Here is a 20,778-nt window from a genome sequence, read left to right as displayed (position 1 = left end):
AGTCATGAGCTGATCCTGGCTGTGCTGCTTCCTCACTCAGAGATCCAGCTCTGTGTGCCTGTTTCATTGATGGTCAGTTGGAGACAGAAGTACCTGCTTTGCCTACCTGGAGAGTTGGGTGGGCATCTGCCTGAGGATTATTTCAACAGACACGAGTGGATTAACAAAGGAGACAAGAAGGTGAGTGAGACATGGTCCCTACTCTCAATGAAAAATCAGCAGGTAAATGGCTGACTATGGCATGGTATGTGGGTGAGAGAAAGTTGAAATTTTAAAAGTGCTCTGTTTTAAAGATATTATTGTTTAACATTTGCGGAGTGGCTATAGCTTCAGAGGTAGCACCAGTCTAGAACTCTCAGAGGCTGAATTAATTGAGTTATCAGTCCCAGAGGGAAACATTGGCAGGAGTCAAGAACAAGCTTGGAATTGTATACAAGGGGCCTGGGCAGAAATGGCATCTAAGGACTGACATCGAAAAAAACAAATTTATTTGGTCATAGTTTTCCTCAACTGTACTCCATATTCTTTCTGGAGATATAAGTAAATGTGGTAAAATAAGGAGGAAGAGGAAGAGGAGGAGAAGGAGGAGGGGGAGGAGGAGGAGGAAGAAGAGGAGGAAGAAGAGAAGAGGAAGGAAGAGGAGGAGGAAAGAAAGGAAAAAATATGTGGGGTCAACTGGGTTTGGGAAATGTTATATCATGCCCCTTGAAAATTCATAATATGTGTTAGCAAATAAAAGACTCCAAAAGTAGAAAAGTCTTGTGTTAAATAAATCTGTTTAATTATGCTTAAACTTCGAATTTGTACATGGCAGACATTTTAGGGCCCCACTTTGTAGTACCCGGTTGACAGCGACTCTTCAAGGTACCTGTTTGGGAAACACTGGGTGGTAAAGGTTATGGCAGACATCCTGGTGGTTACAGGAAGAACCAGATGAAAGACTGTAGATATCTGGGTACAAACTTATTTCTACTAGTGGAGAACAAAAGCAACCCAAAACACACGAGCTACAGACTGCAGATCAGTAAGTGAAAACACAAACATATGTGCTCATCATATTTATATTTATGGATTATACAAATAATGCAAATGTGCTAATCCATTCAGCATTTCATTTTATCTTTCTTCCTAATTCATTTGAATATTGCTTATCTAAGCCTAATATTTTATTTTAAATCTAGATTTGAACTCAACTCTGTTACTTTTCCAAATTTGATGCCTTATGTGACATCCCTATATCTTACTAGTAATGTTGTGAGGGTAAGGAAAATAACTGCAAAATCATTTTGCATTATGCCGGCACATAGTAGGTCCTTTGTAAATGGTTGTTTTCATCTGCCCTACAAACTGCTATTAAACATGCCTGGAGGTTTCCTTCCCAGAAGCTTCTGCCTGCTGCCTCTGCTCTGGGTACCAGGCTCTGCATCACGCTGCCATGATGGGCCACCATCCTGTGCTTGTGCTTAGTCAGAACATAAAGCGTGAATCTGGAAGAAAATTTCAATCTGGAAACATCAATGCCTCCAAGACTATTGCAGATATCATCCAAACATGTTTGGGACCCAAGTCTGTGATAAAGATGCTTTTGGACACAATGAGAGGCATTGTGATGACTAATGATGACAATGCAATTCTTCAAGAGATCCAAGTTCAGCATCCAGCAGCCAAGTCCATGATTGAAATTAGCCGGACAGGATGAAGAGGTTGGAATGGGACCGCATCAGTAATTATTCTTGCGGGGGAGATGCTCTCGGTGGCTGAGCTTCCTAGAGCAGCAGATGCACCCAATGGTGGTTGGTGATCAGTGTTTATCGAAAGGCACTGAATGATATGATCAACACCCTAAAGAAAATCAGTACTCCCGACGACACCAATAACCGAGATATGATGCTGAACAGTATCAACAGCTCCATTATTACCAAAGCAATCAGTCCATGGTCCCCTTTGGCTTGTAGCATTGCCCTGAATGCTGTCAAAACTGCACAGTTTGAGGAGAATAGCCAGAAGGAGATTGATATCAAGAAATATGCAAAGGTGGAAAAGATACCTGGGGGTATTATTGAAGACTGGTGTGTTTTATGTGGAGTTATGATTAACAAAGATGTGACCCATTCACAAATGCAGCGCTATATCAAGAACACTCGCGTTGTGCTGCTGGATTCTTCTCTGGAATACAAGAAAGGAGAAAGCCAGACTGACATTGAGATCATGCGAGAGGAAGACTTCACCTGAATCCTCCAAATGGAAGAAGAATACAACCAGCAGGTCTGTGAGGACATTATCCATATGAAGCCCGATGTGGTCATCACTGAAAAGGGTATCTCAGATTTAGCTCAGCACTACCTCATGCAGGCCAATATCACAGCCATCCTCAGAGTCCGGAAGGCAGACAATAATCACATCGCTTGAGCCTATGGGGCCCAAATAGTCAGCCGACCATAAGAACTGAGAGAAGGTGATGTTGGAATAGGATCAAGACTGTTGGAAATCAAGAAAATTGGAGATGAGTACTTTACATTTATCACTGAGTGTAAAGACCCCAAGGCTTGTACCTTTCTCCTCCGGGAGATGGCTGTGGCCCCTACCTTGACAGAAAAATCCAAGGCCATGACTGGTGTGGAGCAATGACAATACAGGGCTGTCACCCAGGCCCTGGAGGTCATCCCTTGAACCCTTACCCAGAACTGTGGAGCCAGTACCATTCGTCTACTTAACTCCCTTCGGGGCAAGCATACCCAGGCGAACTGTGAGACCTGGGGTGTAAATGGTGAAACAGGTACTTTGGTGGACATGAAAGAACTGGGCATTTGGGAGCCATTGGCTATAAAACTGCAAACATATAAGACAGCAATGGAGACTGCAGTTCTGCTGCTGCAGATTAATGACATTGTCTCAGGCCACCAAAAGAAGGGTAATGACCACGGCCAGCAATGCGGGGCTCCTGGTGTTGGCCAGAAGTGAGTGGTGGGCAAGGTGATCTCAACACACAGGTCCAACAGTCTCCCCTTCGCCTGAGCCAGATGTCCAGGGACACTGTGGATGTCTTTGTTTGGAAAGGATCAGGTTGAAGGGCAGCCCCAGTCCCTTTCTGTCTCAGCTCAGTTTGCAAAAGGCACTGACATGTAATTCTTCACTATTGTAAGCTTTCCATTTAGTTTGCTTCCGGTATTAAATCTAAGTCATTTGAAAACAAACACACACAAAAACATGCTTGTCTCAGCTTTATGTGAAGTCTATAGAATTTTGAAAGGAAAATTATTACTAATTACCTAAGGCTGTTGTAGACTGGAGGGAAATTTTGTTTCAAGCTTATCATCTTGTACAGTCAAAAAAGAAAACCTAAAATAGGTTTTTTGACTTCTGGTGCCACTTCCTTCTTGAACCCAGGACAGGAGACTGTGGGTGTGAAGCTGAGGTGGCATTGTTGTCATCGTGCCTGTGGCTGGCCTGGAGCCCGCGGACAGTCCCTTCTCTGGCTGTGGGTGGCCGGCGCTGATGTCACCCAAGAAGCTCACTTCCTTTATCCAGTTTTCCTCTTTATGTGTTTGCTGAATCACTTGAGGGGGAATATTTTTGCCAAAAACCCAGAGGAAGCAGCACTTATTTTTGCAAACGTGGTGTCTTAAGGCCTGGGAATAGCCTTCCCACATTGTCTTCATTTTGAGGAAGTGGAGACCATCTATCCCATGATGTCTGTAACATCCAACATCAGCATTTACTGGACACCTACTGTATACCAGGCTATGAGGACCCTTAGTGTCTAGGTGGGAATTACTTTAGCATCTAACTCACTCAGTGGAGGGCCCACACTGCGATTTGCAGGTGACTATCAGGGGCACTTTTCTAAGTCACCAGCAGTTTGGCATAAGGCATGACTAAATCTTAGCTGTCATTTGAAAGTTTCATGATGCACTTTCAAGAGAATAAATGAACAAATGTTGACTACCTGTTAACCACTGGTGGACACTTAGTCTTTTTTTCTTTGCCCACCACGCAAAGTCCTGGGTTTGAGATCCTCTGACACGTAAGAAGCCATCTTGCACAAAACAACAACGAAGGGGACATCTGTAATACTTTCAACAATAAAGATAGACTTTTTAATAAAGAAGCCATCTTGCTTGCAAACACAGAGGAAATTGTTGGCTCAGACCTGATATCTACTGTCTGAAAGAAGACTTGGGCATCTAACAAAATCCATCTTTGTTTTGAAAGGCCAAAGCCCTTATGGATGCATTTGGTACACAACAGTGGAAGGGCCAAGGCTTCTGGTCACTGCCTGTGGAAAAACCCATAACCAGGGCACACCTTCCTGAAGTTTCCCTGATTACCATAGAGGAAGTACATTCCTTTTGGAAACAGGAAAAAGAAGACAGACATGTGGAGATGACAAAGGATGGCCAGCATATTTAAGTGTCAGGGGTTATGGAGGTAGTTCCTAAGATTCTCTCATTTAATCCTCCCCAAAATTCTATAAAATAGTTTGTATTTCCCAAATAGAGAGCCCGAGGCTCAGAGAGGTTAAGTAATTGAACGAAGATTCTAATTAAGGTGGCCCTGTGCTACCTGGAATTCAGTTTGAATCACATCTGATGAATTAGGCAATTACACAATCATATGATATTACAATCCATAACTTTTCTAAAAGCTAAAACTCTACCCTTAGTAACAGCAATCATCTGTCTTCGGGCCTTGGGGTGATGGATTAAGAAGCCTTGGGTGGGTCTACCCTCTACCAGCTGGGTGGCCTTGGATGAATCACTGCCAATCATCATAGACAACAGTTTCCTCAGCCCCCAAATGGGAATAACAGTGATGGTAAAGTAAAAATAGTAATAATAAAGAGCACGAGAGCCCTGGACAGTGTGGCTCAGTTGGTTGAGCGAGGTGCAGAGAGAGGTTGCCCGTCCAATGCCCGGTCAGGGCACATGACAGGGTTGTGGGCTTAATTCCCAGTAGGGGGCGTGCAGGAGGCAGCTTATCGATGTTTCTCTCCTCCCTCTCCTTTCCTCTCTCTCTCAGAATCAATAAAAACATATATTTTAAAAAGAGCACTAGAAAAGGAGGAGTAAAAGTTTAGATCGCACAGTTTGAATTCAGGGTCTACCACTTACAAGTTATGGGATTTTGGGGAAGTTAAAGTCTGTGGGCTTCAATGTCCTCATCTGACAAACAGGAAACACAAGAGTACCTCCTCAGAATATTGTGGCAAGGATTAAATTAATGGAAGACTATATACAGGGAAATATTTGGCACAGTGATTAGAAGGTTGTAAGAACTTAATAAAAGTTAGCTACTGTTATTACCACACTGACTGAGTCACACGACTGTTGCCACTCTTGAAACTTTAAGCAATAACATGTGTGGAAGGTGTTTTGTAAACTGTAAAGTTTACTCTGTTGTGTTACTTATCATTAGCGACGACACCAGTTGTGGTTGGTGTAGTGTGTATTGTTAATGTCTTCTTTGCAGTTATGCACTAAGGAAGGCCAAATGAGTTAGCTACTTCTTACCCTGGAATACAGAGATTTGAACCAAGTATCCCTGGATAGCAGGAGCAAAATTTACACCAAATTCCCTCAAAGTGGCCACCACAAGTGAGATAAACATTTAAGGAAGAAAACATTAGATGCTACCACAATACAGTTGATCTCCCCCAGCCAGTCCTGGTACCGCCAAGCACGTATTCCCATGCCAAAGATTCATTCTAATCATTTCATTTGGAACCATGTGGCACTGAAACAGCCTGGACATCAGGAGAGAGCAACCAGAGTGGAGGGTGTGTGTGTGTGTGTGTGTGTGTGTGTGTGTGTGTGTGAGTGACACCACACAAGCTCACCGCTGTCCCCACTGAAAAGATGTCGGTGTGCCCAGCTCTTCAAAAGCAGATTGAAATCCTTTGCAAAGAAATGAAGAGAGTTGATAAAGCAGGCCAGTCCCTTCCCAGACGAGGTATGGCAAGCTGTGGCCAATGTGCTGACACTTCCTGCTCCCATTCCCGTGGCAGACATCACTAATTGCTGATATCATTCTTTCCTGCTGAGCCCAGACAGAACTTCAGCATCCTTCCCAACAGAGCCAATGGGCAGATGATGCTGGAAGACTGGAGTTTTCATGCAGGGGGAAAGCCAATGGCAATCCCACTGCATAGGATCAGCCTGGTAGCCCTCCAACATTTCCAAGGATGGTGGCAATGATAGGCCTGGCTGGTTGTCTACCCAGTGGCTATTCCCCTGTTCTCCTTTTTTCTTGGTAGAATCTACATGCACTACAAAGGCTAAAAATGTCAGGAACTCAGGTTCCCAGTCTCCTCTGTAGCAAGGACATGAGTGTATGTCCCAATCTTGGCCAATGAGACACCAGGGGATCTTCCTATATAGCTTCTCATGAGCGTTTTTCTCTCCAATAAAGAGAAATGCCACTTGTTATTCTTGGGACTTGCTTGTGTGAAGATGTGATGTCTAGGATTGTGGCCATCATCTCATAACCATAATGAGCTAAGCCTAAAGATGAAAATCAGGGCTCTGTGGATGGTGGAGCAGAAAGATGGAAAGCACTTGGCTTTACTAGCATTCTTGTGGCTGCATTTACCAAATTTGACACCACTTGCTTCTGGATTTCTCAATTCTGCTCGAATTGTAGGGCAGATGAAATAAGTTTCTCAAATAAAGTTTAAACCACCTTTAGTTGGATATGCACTACTACTGTAGCCAAAAGTATTCTTATTGCTCTGAACCCTTTCCTGTTGTTTTTGTCATCCCCTACCTTACATGGCAGAGCTCATCTCTCAGCACAAGAACTGATTATGCCAATTTCTCACTTTCCCAGCTTCCTGCACAGTTCAGAAGGCGTCTGTCGCCTGGGCTCCACCGGTCGCACGCACCCACGGCAAACCTCGAGTCAAAGCCAGTGGTGTGAAGAAAGAGCAAAGGTGCAGAATCCATGCTGGTGAAGGAGGCAGCATGGGGCCCTGTGTGCCCGGCGTCAGGAGTGGCCCTGCTGTGGTGTTATTTGGATTGAGTGGGGCAAGGAGTTCCTTCCAAGCCTGGGTCTCCATCCTTCCAAGAGGGCTCTGAGCTAGTTAATAACTTTGTAATCAATTCCCATTTTGCTTAAACTGGCAAAACTGGTTTCTGTTGCTTAAAAAAATACTGACTGCTACAATAACCCACATCAGTGGTGACCATGGGTGGTACTGTCTGAAAGAAGCCCCTTGTTAGCAACCTGCCCATCCACCACCTATTTTGAGCATATAAACAGATACATCTCTAAACACTACTGTGTAAAAAATCAAAACATTTTTTCTTTATATATTTGAAATTCCAATGGTGAGGGAGGTATACAGTTTAATTAAATCATTAAAATCATCCCCCAAAACCACACATGAAGTAATATTTTCTACTTTCTGAAAGGAAACAAGAGCTTAGCTCTTATCTGCCTTGTGGTTGCTCAAAATGTTCATGGTGACCCACTTACCATAGTGGGAGCTTCCCCTCCAAAACCCAGTGGAGGGGCAGCAGCTCAGAACCCTCCCAGCAGACAGGTGACTCTTTTCTGCTCTCTCAGACACCAATTCATTGTCCCTCCACATATTGCTGCCTCTTTCCTTTGCACAACCCTATGCCGTGGAGGTTCCTGAGACCTCGGTGTGGGGCAAGCTGAGTAGGTTTTGGTAGCAGCTGTTTCTCTCCTGACACTATTTTGAGTCCTGTGATAGATGAGACTCTGATTCAAGCCTGAAGCCACAGGCAAAAGTGCTGGGGGAGCCAAGAGCAGAACCGAGCCTCCCCTTGTTCAGGTTCTTATACTACTTGCGCCTTGATGGTAGACCAGATATCTGACACTGGCCCTTTAACTGTTTTGTGGTCTCTAGATTGAAATTACTGCCACAGGCTTACTTGCCTCAAATCTTAACTTCCTGTTACTCTCCTCATCTCCAACCTCTTTCTTCTTCAGTTAATGAATAATAATAAAAGTAATAATAGCCAGTTTTATTAAGTACGTATGATCGCCCTTGCTACATGCTAGATGCATTATATACATGATTTAAGTTAATCCTCATCTCTTTTGCAAGTATTTTTATGGCCATTTTACAGATGAGAAAACTGAGATGCAGAGAGATTAAGAAACTTATACAAGGTCACTTTGATTAGTTACTTTTCATATGTCCATGCTTTATCTCTCAAACTCCTTCAAGGCAGGAATCAAGTAATATTGGTCTTTCTGAACCTCACAATGTTAGAAATAATGCACTGGTTGGTCAGTTGCTCTGTCTTGTAATATATCCCAGTTCAGGAGGATGAGAAAAATTGACTTTACAAGAGAGTTAGTGTTGCACTGAAAAGGGTTAAACAATAGGCCTTCCCAGGGACAAAGGCCTGATTTGTATTGTACACCCATATCCATTGTGCAGATACTCCCACCACCCTGATTTCGAGCTCCACTGTGAGGCACTGGGCAGAGGGGTGCACAGTGGTCTCTCCTGAGCTGGTGGAAGCTTGCCCCAGCATCTCACTGACGCCTGGGAGTGCACAGGGTTCTAGCCCCAAACCTGCTGTGACTGTTTGGGTGGTATTTTGGCTCCGTGATCCTCTGAAAGTTTCTCAAAAGCACAGCCTTGGAAGATTTTGCTAATAGGGCTGGGAGATAATTTACCTAAACCTTATTCTGACACAGAAGTTCATCTGGTCCTGGCTGTACCCACTCAGCATAGGACACAATGCCTTCATGCCAGTCCCCAGGGGCACCCCCACCCCAGCGTGGAGTTATGTTGGGGCAGAGGGAAGCAATGCGACCCATGGCAACCCTTCTTCCTAAAAATGGACAGCTGAAGCAAAGCCTTTGAGTAACAAGGTGAGGAATTTCTTCCGAGAATGATTAATCCTAAAGATATGCAAAACTCGTCTGACCAACAGAAAGTTTAACAATGAGATGTTCTTTCTGTCAGCTAGCAGATCTTTTCATCATTCACCTATGTCAGAAAAACAAAACACCTCTTGTTTCAGCCTGGATCAAACTTGCCACCAAGCGCAACGGTTTTAAAATGCTTACAATAGGAGCTGCTGGAGTCTATGTTTCCAAAGCAAGTATACATAGAACAATAAATGAACATGTAGATTGTGTTGGTAGAAGGAGAATGGATTTCTAATTTTTAATAAATCCAAAAAGAGCTCTAAGTCTTCTACCTTAGGTCCATGAAATTGGAAATAATATTTGGCAGCTCAGTCATAGCATGACATCATAGGTACGCCTGCCTGGACGAGGGGACTCATTCATTCTTTCATCAAACTTTTATTGAATGTTTCTTAGGTACCAGACACTGGCCTCTGGATGAAGTGGTTAAAGGATACTTTGGCCAAACCCAGGCCACAGCCTGGGGTTTGTTGGAACACAGCCAGTGACTCACTGACATGCTGTCCATGGCTGCTGTTACCATGGCAGTGCTGCGTAGCTGGAACAGAGACTATATGTCCACAAAGCCTGAAATATTTAATTTGGCCCTTTACAGAAAACATGTGCCAATTCCTGGTCTAGGGAGAGATAATGCAGGCCTAGACTACGGTGCTGACAGTGGGAATAAAGGTGAGGAGACAGAGCCTGATAAAATTCAGCAGATGGGGTCTGTAGGGCAGGATATGACAACACCCAGTTATGGCTGGAGCCTTGGGCCACCTCTTTCCCACACTCCGTAGGCCCTGAGTATGCGCCACGTCTAGCATCTCCTGGTGCCCAGCAGGGCAAACTATTTATATGTTTTTCAAAAACACCCCTGTATTCATGTGAATGACTTTTTGTTCCGGAGAGCTTGGGAAAATATGTCTAAAATAAACACTTCTTTTTTGCGTTAAAAGTTTATTGGAATATTGTTAACTACTTTCTCTAATGTTTCCATAGGAATAAAAAAGAGGCCAACCACTTACATGGTATAAAATATAGCAATATTGAATCTGGCAAGTTAAAATCTAAAAGGGGGTTTTTGTATTCGTTATAATGACCTTACTAATCCAAAATAAGAGTACTGTCAGATAATTTACTCTTTAATAGACAAAAATTTGACAAGGTAGCAGCTAGGTGACACTAAATCTTCGCTTTATTCCTTTAACATAATTGAGAATTGAGATAGATTAAGTCCGCTCTGGGGGAAAGAGGGCCCTGAGGTACATTTTCATTGTTAGCATCCGGGTAACCTCCACAGTTTAGTGAGAATGTGCAAAGATCCAGATCTTACAAATGTCATGAACGACTCACATGACATCATCAGTGCAAAATACTCCCATTAACGAGCATTCAGCTCAACAAACATTATCGGAGTCTCCTGGGCCTAAGCTTGGCAGAGCCCTGCTCTGGAGTGACAGGAAGACCAGTTTGCCCTTAACGAGTCCTCAGTCCCTATGGAAAGCAGGGGTTCAGTGTGTATCCAAATAAGTCAAATGTGATCTATTCTTAGCAGCAGACCTGTCCTGTTTTTGGCTGCCAGTGTTCTGTTTTCCCACCACACCTTCCTGATTCTGCAAATGCATGACCCTCCTCCTGCCCCTGCCACATCATGTGGTTGGAGGGGAGCTGCCGAACACAGGTGTCCGGGCCCTAGCCCCACCCAATTTGAGTGCCTCCTGCTCTCGGCCACCAAGCCACCACCGGGTGGGCCCCAGGGCCCTTCCTGGGACTTGTGAAGCTGCTGCTGGGAGGGCAGCGCCCTCCCTCCTGCGTGTGATGCTGTGGACTAGAGCCGAAGCGCAGCCACCACGTGCTCTTTCACTGCATGGAGTTTGGGACTCTGAGGCTGACAACCCCCTGAGATAAACTGGGAAAACTACGACCTTAGTCAAATCTCTGCTTTCCAGCATCCCTGCTTTTCCCACAGTTTGGCTTCCAGACCAGTCATTTTCCCTTTTTGGCACAAGTTAGTCTGAGTTGGGTTTCTGGTCCTTGTGGAAAACTTTTGCCTGATTATGTGACAGAGGAAGCTGAGCAGAGGGAGTGGTGGATTCTAGCTGGGGCACCAGGGAAGGCTGGTGTCTGAAGAAGAGCAGGGTTTCTATGGCTGAGGGAGGGAGGGCACTCCAGGCAGCAGCAGGTGTACACACTGTGTCCAGGCTCTGGCTGGGAACCAGGCCGGGTCTGATGTGATACATGGTCCTGAGGTGGGAGGATGAGGACAAAGAGAAACAACCCAAGGCAGGGTGGGCCGGACATTTGTGCTGAGTTTTGAATGCAGGCGAGGAGTTCCTAAAATGTGGGTCAGGAGTGCTGTTCTTCCAGCCAGTCCTTAAATAGAATTACCCTCAAGCACGTGGCAGCCTGTAGGGCAGCACCAGGGAGCTGGCTGCCAGGTTTGGCTGATTCTTCTCTCTCATTACAGGCCTCTCACTTCTCGCGTTCCCTGTGATTAGGGATGTGCCTGATTACCAGTGTCAATGACGAGCTGTTTGTGAGGGATAAGCCATTTAACATGTACTCTCTTCTGAAATACAGTATTTTGGTTGCGTTTTAATTTGCCTGTGGCTGTTGCTAATGATTAAAAATAGATATATTATTTGTCATGCCGTTGGAATAAGAATGCTAAACTTGAAAAGTGCAGTTGTGCAGGCTGCTCACAAATACAGCCCATCCCCCAGTGGGAAGACATTGCAGGTTTCTTGCAGGAGTTTATTGCTTTTGTTGGTGCAGATTCTTGTAAAAAGTAGTGCCTAATTTTGAAAATAGTCTCTAAAAGTCTCAGAGGGAGAGAGGATTGACTATAAAGAGGCACAAAGCAATTCTTTGGGGTGATAGAAATGTTCTATGTCTTGATTGTAGAAGTGGGCACATGACTGTCTACATTTGTCAACACTCATAGGACTGCATGCTAAAAATGGGTTAAATTTTTGCATATACCTTAATTGACCTGATTAATTTTTTTTAAATATATTTTATTGATTTATTATAGAGAGGAAGGGAGAGGGATAGAGAGCTAGAAACATTGATGAGAGAGAAACATCAATCAGCTGCCTCCTGCACACCCCCTACTGGGGATGTGCCCACAACCGAGGTACATGCCCTTGATCGGAATCGAACCTGGGACCCTTCAGTCCACAGGCCGACGCTCTATCCACTGAGCCAAACCAGTCAGGGCTAATTTTATTTTTAATGACAAAAGAATATATATTCATTGTAGAAAATTTATAAATACAAAAAAGTCTAAAGAAAAACATTAGAATCACTCAGTATTGAGGCATATTCTTTCAATATTTGTTTTGATAGAATTGGGATGACACTTTCAATGTCTTATCATCTTTTTCTAAAACTTAAATTTAAATTCCTTAGGAATATTTTATCATATGAATGTACAAAAGGTCACTGAACAGTTCTTATTTAGGGGTAATTCCAGCTTCCACTCCTTTCTGCTGCACCAGCACCCTTATACCGACCTGTAATGCTCCCTAAGTGGGTATTTGCTGAAAGGATACAAACATCCTCAGGGCTCTCAAAATATTCAATGACATATCTTTTGGTTCTCCTCATGGATGACAAATCATCACTCTTGGAAGGTCGATTTTATTTTTAAGTAATTGAAACTCATGGAGCTGTGTCCCAGGAATGAGGAGACCAACAAGCTCTAGAATGCCATGTGAGCAATATGACCATACATCTCAAAAATTTCATAAACTGCTTCTAAAGGCAATTTCAGAAGGAGGGACTCCTGAGTCACTCTGAACAACCAACAGACCAAGTGCACAGCCTCATAAGACAACCCTTGAGAACAACAGCTCTCATGTAGATTGAAACATCCACATGTTTGCTCCTTTGCTAATATGTCAGGATTATAGGGTCATACTTCCATCTGGGAACATGTGTCCTTATATATTTGTATAATGCTGATTTCTTTAAATGTATATAGGTTACCTACTTATTTACATAACTACTATATACTTTGGTGGGTGGGAAAGGGGTTGCAGAATTTTCTGGACCCACTGCCACACTCTCATTAGGACTCAGTTCCAGGTCATCGAGCAAGAACTGCTCATCATGGCTCTGAGTCATGGGGCCTCAGCAGGCTTGTCCATCACCACCTGGGATGAGTAACCTGGGCGTGTCACACTTCTGAGTGGCAGCCCTCAAGTGGCTGCATGCATATTAAAGTGCATGCATATTAAAGTGGAGGGTCCACCCTGCTGCAGTATGACCTCATCTTAATTACACTACAAATACCCTATCCTATATAATAATAGACAAACATGGTAATTAACCGTAGCTCTGACACGCTTCCCATTGGCTAATCAGGGCAATATGCAAATTAATTGCCAACCAAGATGGCGGCCGGCAGCCAGGAAGCTGAAGCGAACCAGAGGCTTGCTTGCTCCAGTGATGGAGGAAGCCAAGGTTCCCTGCCTGCCGCTGCCAGCCTCTGAGCTTGCACTCTAAGCAACTATGTTGCAATTATAGAAGTTAAACAAAACCCAGAAACCTGCTTTCGGCCGGGCTTCAGCCAGCAGGATCGCAACAGTGTTTCAATTATAGAACCCAAACAAACCCAGATCCCTGCTTTCAGCAGCTGAGGTCTCAGAGCTGCAGCCAGGCCTCAGAGCTGCAGCCAGCTCTCAGTTCCAGTGACAGCCATAGAAGGTAAATAAATCCCAGAATAAAAAAGAAAAAGGAAAAAAGGATTAGTTGGGAGCTTCAGTCACCCGCCAGCCTGAAAACGGCCCTCAGCCCCTCACCCAGACTGGCCAGGCACCCCAGTGGGAACCCCCAACCTGAAGGGGGTGCAGGCAGCCTAAAAACAGCTGGCCAGGCACCCCAGTAGGGACCCCCAGCCTGAAGCAACAAGATGGCGGCTAATTTGCATACTGAAAGCAGGCGGCAGCAGGCAAGGCTGTCTGCGGTCCAGGACCGGATCTGTGACCTGGCGGGCGGGGGTCAGTGCTTGAGGCTGTCTGCGGTCTGGAACCCGGATCCATGACCTGGTGGGCGGGGCGGCAGCTCGCACAGGGGCAGATCGGCTGGGGTTGGTAAGTGCAGGACGCCTGGCTTCCGCCCATCCCCAGTCACTCTGGGCAGGTGAGCAGTGCAGAGAGCCTCTGGACAGGGGAGGCAGGCCGGCGGAGGGCGCCTGTACTCCCCACATGGCGGTGGTGACAGCTGTGAGAGCGCCAAGCAGAGCCTGCAGGCTGAGCTGAAGTAGCGCCTGCAGGCCATCAGTGCCCAGGAGTGGCTGCGCAAGATCCGCCTCCTGGCCCAGAAGGTGCAGGATCCCAGGGACAGCCACCGTGGTGAGCCAGACTGACGTCCTCCTGGCCTCACCACGGGTGTTTGCGGATCTGCAAAGCCAGAGGCCTCCGGTGTGCACATCCTCCCCCTGGCATGCGAACATCCCCCAGCACACTGTCACCCTCCCACGCCTGCAACAGTTGCCAAACCAAGGTGTGCACAAGTTCCCCCCGCCTCTCCACTGCACTTCCATCAAGCCAGCATGCCTAACACCCCCACAGGATGTGCACACATCCCCTCTGATGCGCTCAAGTCCTTTGGAGAGTGTCTGGGTGTTCTGGGTGCTGAGGGTGGGCGCCTGTGAGATGACAGTGAGAGGGCAGAGTGGTGATGCCCTGTTCCCATGGAGGCCAGTGCAGCTATGAGATCACCTCTGGGGGGTTAATGCAGGTGCTGAGGCAGGAGCAGATGCAGGCAGACACACCTGTTGGGTGCAGGCGGCCCTCACTAAGGTGCCTTCAGTCAACATTCAAGATCAAGAACCCAGAGGTGGAGAGGAATTACATCCTCTCAGTGAAACAGTGGGATAGCCGGGGTGACTGTAGAGGAGGAATGTGCACTTTGGGTGCCAGCACCCATGAGCGAAGGCTGCCCTGACTGAGCCTCGCTTGCTTGGGGCCTAGCGCACTCCTGCCAGGCAGCGGATGACAGGACGTGCTTTTCCAAATTAATGAGAGAAAACGTTGATTCTCCTGCTGCCCACGAAGGTAGAAAGTGAAGTGGGGAGACATGCGGGGAGTGAGTGAGGTTCCCTGTCTGGGGGTTCCAAATCTGCTGTTGGTTTCTTTCACCACTGACTAGAGATATACAGGGTGTCCCCCCAAAATTCCAATGGTTTTAAGCATAAGAAAGAACCAACAATGGAGCTATTATCTGTTAAAAGTGTGGTCACAAACAGGTAGTTGGACATTCCCTGAGGGGTCTCAGATTGGAGAGGGTGAAGGCCAGACTGAGGGGCCCTTCCCCCCCACCCACCCTAGTGCACAAATTTCGTGCACCGGGCTACTAGTCTTATATAATTAAAGCCTAATATGCAAATTGTCCCCTTAGGTGGTCATTCAACTGGGAGTTCAACTGCACACTATCATGTGCGCTGACCACCAGGAGGCGGTGTGAAACATGGTGGGCGTCAGCGACACAGCACTGGCAGTGGGCAGCAGTGAAGGTGCTGCTGGCCCAGATGGGCCCCAATGAGAGCAGGACCGTGGTAGGATGGTGGAGCAGGTGAGTGGGCAGCACCAGGTCAAGGCGGGTATGAGCAGGAGCCGCAGATGATGACCAGCAGCAGTCAGGGGAGCGGAGTAGGGGGAGGTGCACAGGGCCATCGCCCAGCTCCCAGGCCCTGAGGGAATCTGGTGGGGAACCTGACCCCGATCTATCACCCTGCAGGTGGGATAGTGGAGCAGGTGAGGGGGTGGTGCCAGGCCAAGGCGGGGTGCCAGGCAGGGCTGTGGGGCTGCGAGGCTGGGGGCACAAACTGGGGCCTGATCTTCTCAAGCCACCCAGAGAAACCCCACCTATACACGAAGTTGTGCACCAGGCCTCTAGTTTCTAAATAAGTTCACACTCACAGGTACCTGGATCAGGACTTCAACCTATCTTTGGGGGATACAATTCAACTCTTAATGACTTTGCCTTCTTTGTCCGGATTAAGCTGGGTTAAGAGTGTTTCTGTTCATAACAAAAAACTTTATTATAAACACACATCAAGTATCAACCTCCTGATTGAGTATTTAAATCATTGGTTTTCAACTGGGGGCAATATTCCCCCTCAGGGGGCAGTTAGCAATATCTAGAGACAGGTTTGGTTATCATAACTGAGGAGTGGCACTATTGGAATATAGTGGGTGCTGCCAGGGATATTGCTGAACATCCCACAATGCACAGCACAGCCCCCAAAGCAAAAGTGGATATAGTCAAAAATGTCAATATTGCCAAAGTTCAAAAACTCCGGTCTAAATCAAGCATCCCCTATGGGTTAGGACTTCAACGTATCTTGTAGGGGACACAATTCAACCTGTAACAAATCTCCCTCATACTGTGTTTTTCCATGTATAAGATGCTATTTTTTCTAAAGTCAGTAGACAAAAATTGAGGGGCGTCTTATACACAGAAGTCAGCTGAGGAGGGAGCCACAGGGGTGTGTAGCTGCCCATTACCTTGTCAAACAGGCTTCCTCCTCATGAACCTTATTGTTACTGATGCCAGCTGAAGCCCTAATTGAAGGTGGAGGTGGAGAGTGCGCAGATGCAACAGGGACTGGAGCATTCTGGGCCCATAAAGGTGTCAAAAAATAAAAAGATAAATACCGGTAAGCAATTGTCTTACTCTACAAAATTCAAACTGAATGTAATCAGCTCTGCAAGAGAGCATGGAAATAGAGCTGCAGAGAGACAATATGGACCACCTCCCACTGAGTGTATGATCAGACAGTGGAGAAAACAGGAGGAACAACTCCTTAAGATGCCAGAAAAGAAGAAGGCCTTGAGAAAATATCCAGCAAAATATTTAAAATATTGATTTCTTAATAGAGTAATTTCATGCAACCTTATGCCAAGTCAGGTATCTGACTCTTTATCATGATGATAAACAATTGCTCAAAAGCAAGTCAGTTTGACTCTAGGAAATACTTGAAATCTAGACGTAACAGGAAATGAGAAACAACTATATTAAATTGTGAATATTTGTTGCTTATCTCTGTTAATACCTGCAGCAAACAAAACCTAACAGTGTTGGAAGTGGGAGCAAAGAAAATGTAAAATACCAGCTTGCATAATTTAGGAAATGTCACTTCATTTGAAAGAATGCCTACTTCCATGAAATTGGGATGTCTGTCTGTTCACCTCAGCATTGCCAGTACTCAGGATGGTGACTAGTGGATAGTAGGTGCTCAGTAAGTACTTGTTGGTTGAAATGAATAGTGCCACAGGGAGGAGTTTTGAAAAAATCCTTACCTCAGAGGCCTCACCCTTTATTACTCAAAACACTTTGAAATGATTCCAACTCCATTTCTGAAATGGGGAAATATTGTTTCTGAGTATGAATTGCTATGTGTGCAGATGGTAGAGTAGATGTGTGTGAGTGTGTGGAAAAGTATAAAGTATTAGGACACGTATAAATATGTAGAAACAATGATATAATGCTCACTTTGTAAACCACCTGAAATAAGAGTGAAGAGAATGTTATGGGAAGCCTGAGCTGATGGCCAAGACAGTGCCCGGAGGAACAACACCTGTGGGGCAGAGGACATGTGTGAAGACAGGAGCTGGCGGCAGGAAAGTAGTTCAGGGGGCTCCGCAAACACACGAGGTGGATCCCTTCTGAAGGAGGGACAAACCGCAGACCCGTGGCCATGCTCCCAGTGTCCCCTTCTGTCTGCAACCATCCTGTGGGGTGGAGCCCGCCCCCCACTTAGTGTGTGTCCCCACCCCGGTTCTGGTTCTGGTTCTGGTTCTGGGCGGCGAGGCCCTCACTGCCAGAGCCCTTGGCCTGCACCAAGGACGCCTGCTGGCACCTTCTCTTTTTTCCTGCCTGCCTCCTTTATGCTCTTCACTCCAAGGCACTGGGAGGAGAAGGCCAGGGCGGCAATCGAGACTCAGAGGACCCAGAAGACTTTGCCTCTGTGCCGGATAATTGTCAGTAGGCCTTGGGTAAATCTGTCTGCCACAAAGCCCAACCCCACAGAGATAAAGGACTTGCCCGCTGCTGTGTTGGATGCAACCTTTAACCTCGGGGCTGTAAAGCAGGGAGAGGACCACCCTGGGCAAAGTGCACAGGAGACAGTCCCTCCTTCAGTCCCCTGGCAGGTGCCCCTCTTGCTCCCAGGTGGCCCCTCTCCACCCCACCCCCCACCCCGCCCCCATGCTCACACCCAGCAAACACTGACTCTCACATTGCCCAGCCCTCATGGAGCATCTTGTTCTAAAGGGTCCAGCCCTGGGACCCCAGACCAGGAGTTCCTGCCCTCCGCCCTCATTCTCCAGGGGAACCCCCACCACTCAGAGGCTTCTGAGCCCCTCCTGAAATGCACTAGGGCTCCAAAGACAGAGGGGCCCCATTGTACTATATTATACTATAAACCAGTGGTTCTCAACCTTCTGGCCCTTTAAATACAGTTCCTCATGTTGTGACCCAACCATAAAATTATTTTCGTTGCTACTTCATAACTGTAATGTTGCTACTGTTATGAATCGCAATGTAAATATCTGATATGCAGGATGGTCTTAGGCGACCCCTGTGAAAGGGTCATTCGACTGCCAAAGGGGTCACGACCTACAGGTTGAGAACCGCTGCTGTAAATAATAATGATAACTAGAAATGTAGTGCTAATTATGTGCCAGTCATGTAAGCCCTTTACATGTAGAAATCCATGTAATCCTCCCAATAACTCTGTGAGACCAGGCACATTCCCATTTTACAGATGAGGAAACTAAGGCAGATGTCAACTAATGCCCTTTATGACACACCTAGTGAGGTACAGATAGATAAAATACATTTTCATGCATCTGTCTGGAGAGTTAATCCCCCACTGATAATACTGTTTCTACAGAGAAATTCTTTCTCAATCCCAAACAATTACTTCCTAACAAACGTTTAAATGTAATCAACCTCAAGACTTCAAGTTGCTATTTAAGAGTGGGTTTCGGACTCTGCGGACTACTAGGGAAGAAGAGCCTTCCTCGGGCTCTCCTACCTCCCAGGCACCTCTTCCTCTCTCCCCTCTGCCCTGCTCTCCCCCACCAGCGGCAGGACACACTTCCATAAGAAAAACAGCATGAATGCCTTTCTTACTCAAGTACATTTTGGAGAGAGCAGATCATTCTTGATGGAAGAAATTACACAAAAGAATATCTCTAAAGTTTGCCAAAATTTTGATGAATTGAAATTACTTTTTTTTTTTTACAAAAATAAAAAAGTCTGGAAACATCAGACAGCACCTCGTAGTGAGTTATTAGTAAAAGAAAGACTTCCCTGTGAAACAGGTGGGTGGGGAGGGCAGAGATGGAAGAAATCGGATCACAAATGTGTCAGTAGCAAAAGGGGCTTAGAGCAGGGAGTCCCAAGTCCGGGAATTCCCCAAACGGCTCACAGGTAGTTTCACAGGAATAAGCAAAGTGTCACATCCCCTAGGCTCAGCCAGTTTCTGTTAACGTTGTCTCTTTCTCTGTTAGAAAGTGTGATCATTATTTTCAAAGGAATGAATAAAACGCATCAGCCTGGGGGGACCCAGTCTTCCTTATGATAAAAGGAGCCCTTTCATCAGTGCTAGATTCTGTATCAGTGAGCAGAAGCGTCAGGACTGACCACGTGTCTGATGCATTGAACAGAGTTTTGAGAAGGTATGACGTATTTGCCTGTTATAGCTAGAAAGTCAAAACACAATTCTTAAGTCCAACTCACTTAGTTTAGTCATGAGAAAGGATCAGCAGTCCTGGCAGAGGCCCGTCCAGGCAGCTCTGGCGAGAAGGGCAGCATGATGTCACCCATGCTGGCCAGAAGTGATTTGTGAGTGTCTGGGTGTGTTTACATATGTGCACGTGTTAGCGTGTGGGCACACACATGCTTGCCCATCGTGACCCACTGCCGTGCTATTTGTGCCTGAGGAGCCAGGTGTGCGGATGATTTCCATGTGGGTTCTGGGGCCTCCAGGTGTGCCATGTTGGAGTGTGAACACTGGAGACCAAGCAGGAAGATGGTGTGAGCTGGGAGTGCCTCTGGGCTGATGTGGACAACAGGGATCTGATTGCCTACCCACAAGGCAGCCAGTGCTCAGTCTGCTCACTGGAAACTCAGCCATGGGGAGAGCTGAGGGAACTCGGCCATGGGGAGAGCTGAGGGAATATCTACAGCTTCGCAGGACAGCTCCTCCAGGCTTCCCCAGCTGCCCTTGACATTCCCGGCAGGGTTTAACCTCAGATCCTAGCGTCAGGCTGAGGGATTTCAGGAATGCAGGACCCCATTCAGAACCTGGGCCCCAATTTCAGTAGCTGCATCTTGCCTTGTGTCTTATACCAAAGTTCCCAGTTCTCCTAACTGAGCCCGATGAAGTGCACCCCATCTGAGATCCCAGCATGGCAACTGTTCTCTGGTGCTTGTCCTGCTTCCCCTTGCAGCCTTCTCAGGACTGGCTTGGCTTGTGCCCGGCTTTCCCAGGTCACTCTCCGCTCCTATGCCTCCACCTGCTCTCCCGTCCTAGCGCTCTCCTGTGGCCTGCCCGGCCTGCTGTGACACTGCCCACTTGTCATCCCTGGGTGTTCTGAATCCAGCTCCAGCTCAACCCGTCCTCTACCCTCTAGGTTTCCAGCATGCTCACTGGTCTTGCTGGACTGCCACACCCTTCTTGTGGCCCCAGCCAGGACTGTCCACACTTGAGCCTCTGCAGCCGGTCACACTGTCATTGCCGTGTGTGCCGGTCCTCAGGTTGGCTCCCTCCTGGGTTCCCCGTAGGCAGGTGGGGACCTGAGGATGCCCTGCTCCTGACACAGAAGCTGAGGGGGCAGGTAGGGTCATTAACCCCTGGTCTTTCTGCCA

At 46.6% G+C, this 20,778-nt stretch overlaps 1 pseudogene; it reads left to right on the top strand.

Moving 5' to 3' along the window:
- Window positions 1–1,411: 1,411 nt before the first annotated feature.
- On the top strand, window positions 1,412–2,961 carry LOC118677663 (annotated as a pseudogene).
- Window positions 2,962–20,778: the final 17,817 nt, after the last annotated feature.

Source organism: Myotis myotis, unplaced genomic scaffold (genome assembly GCF_014108235.1).
Source record: "Myotis myotis isolate mMyoMyo1 unplaced genomic scaffold, mMyoMyo1.p scaffold_m19_p_2, whole genome shotgun sequence".
Classification (NCBI taxonomy): Eukaryota; Metazoa; Chordata; class Mammalia; order Chiroptera; family Vespertilionidae; genus Myotis; species Myotis myotis.
Note: the sequence above shows the minus strand (reverse complement) of the source record. Positions and strands in the feature narration are given on the sequence as shown.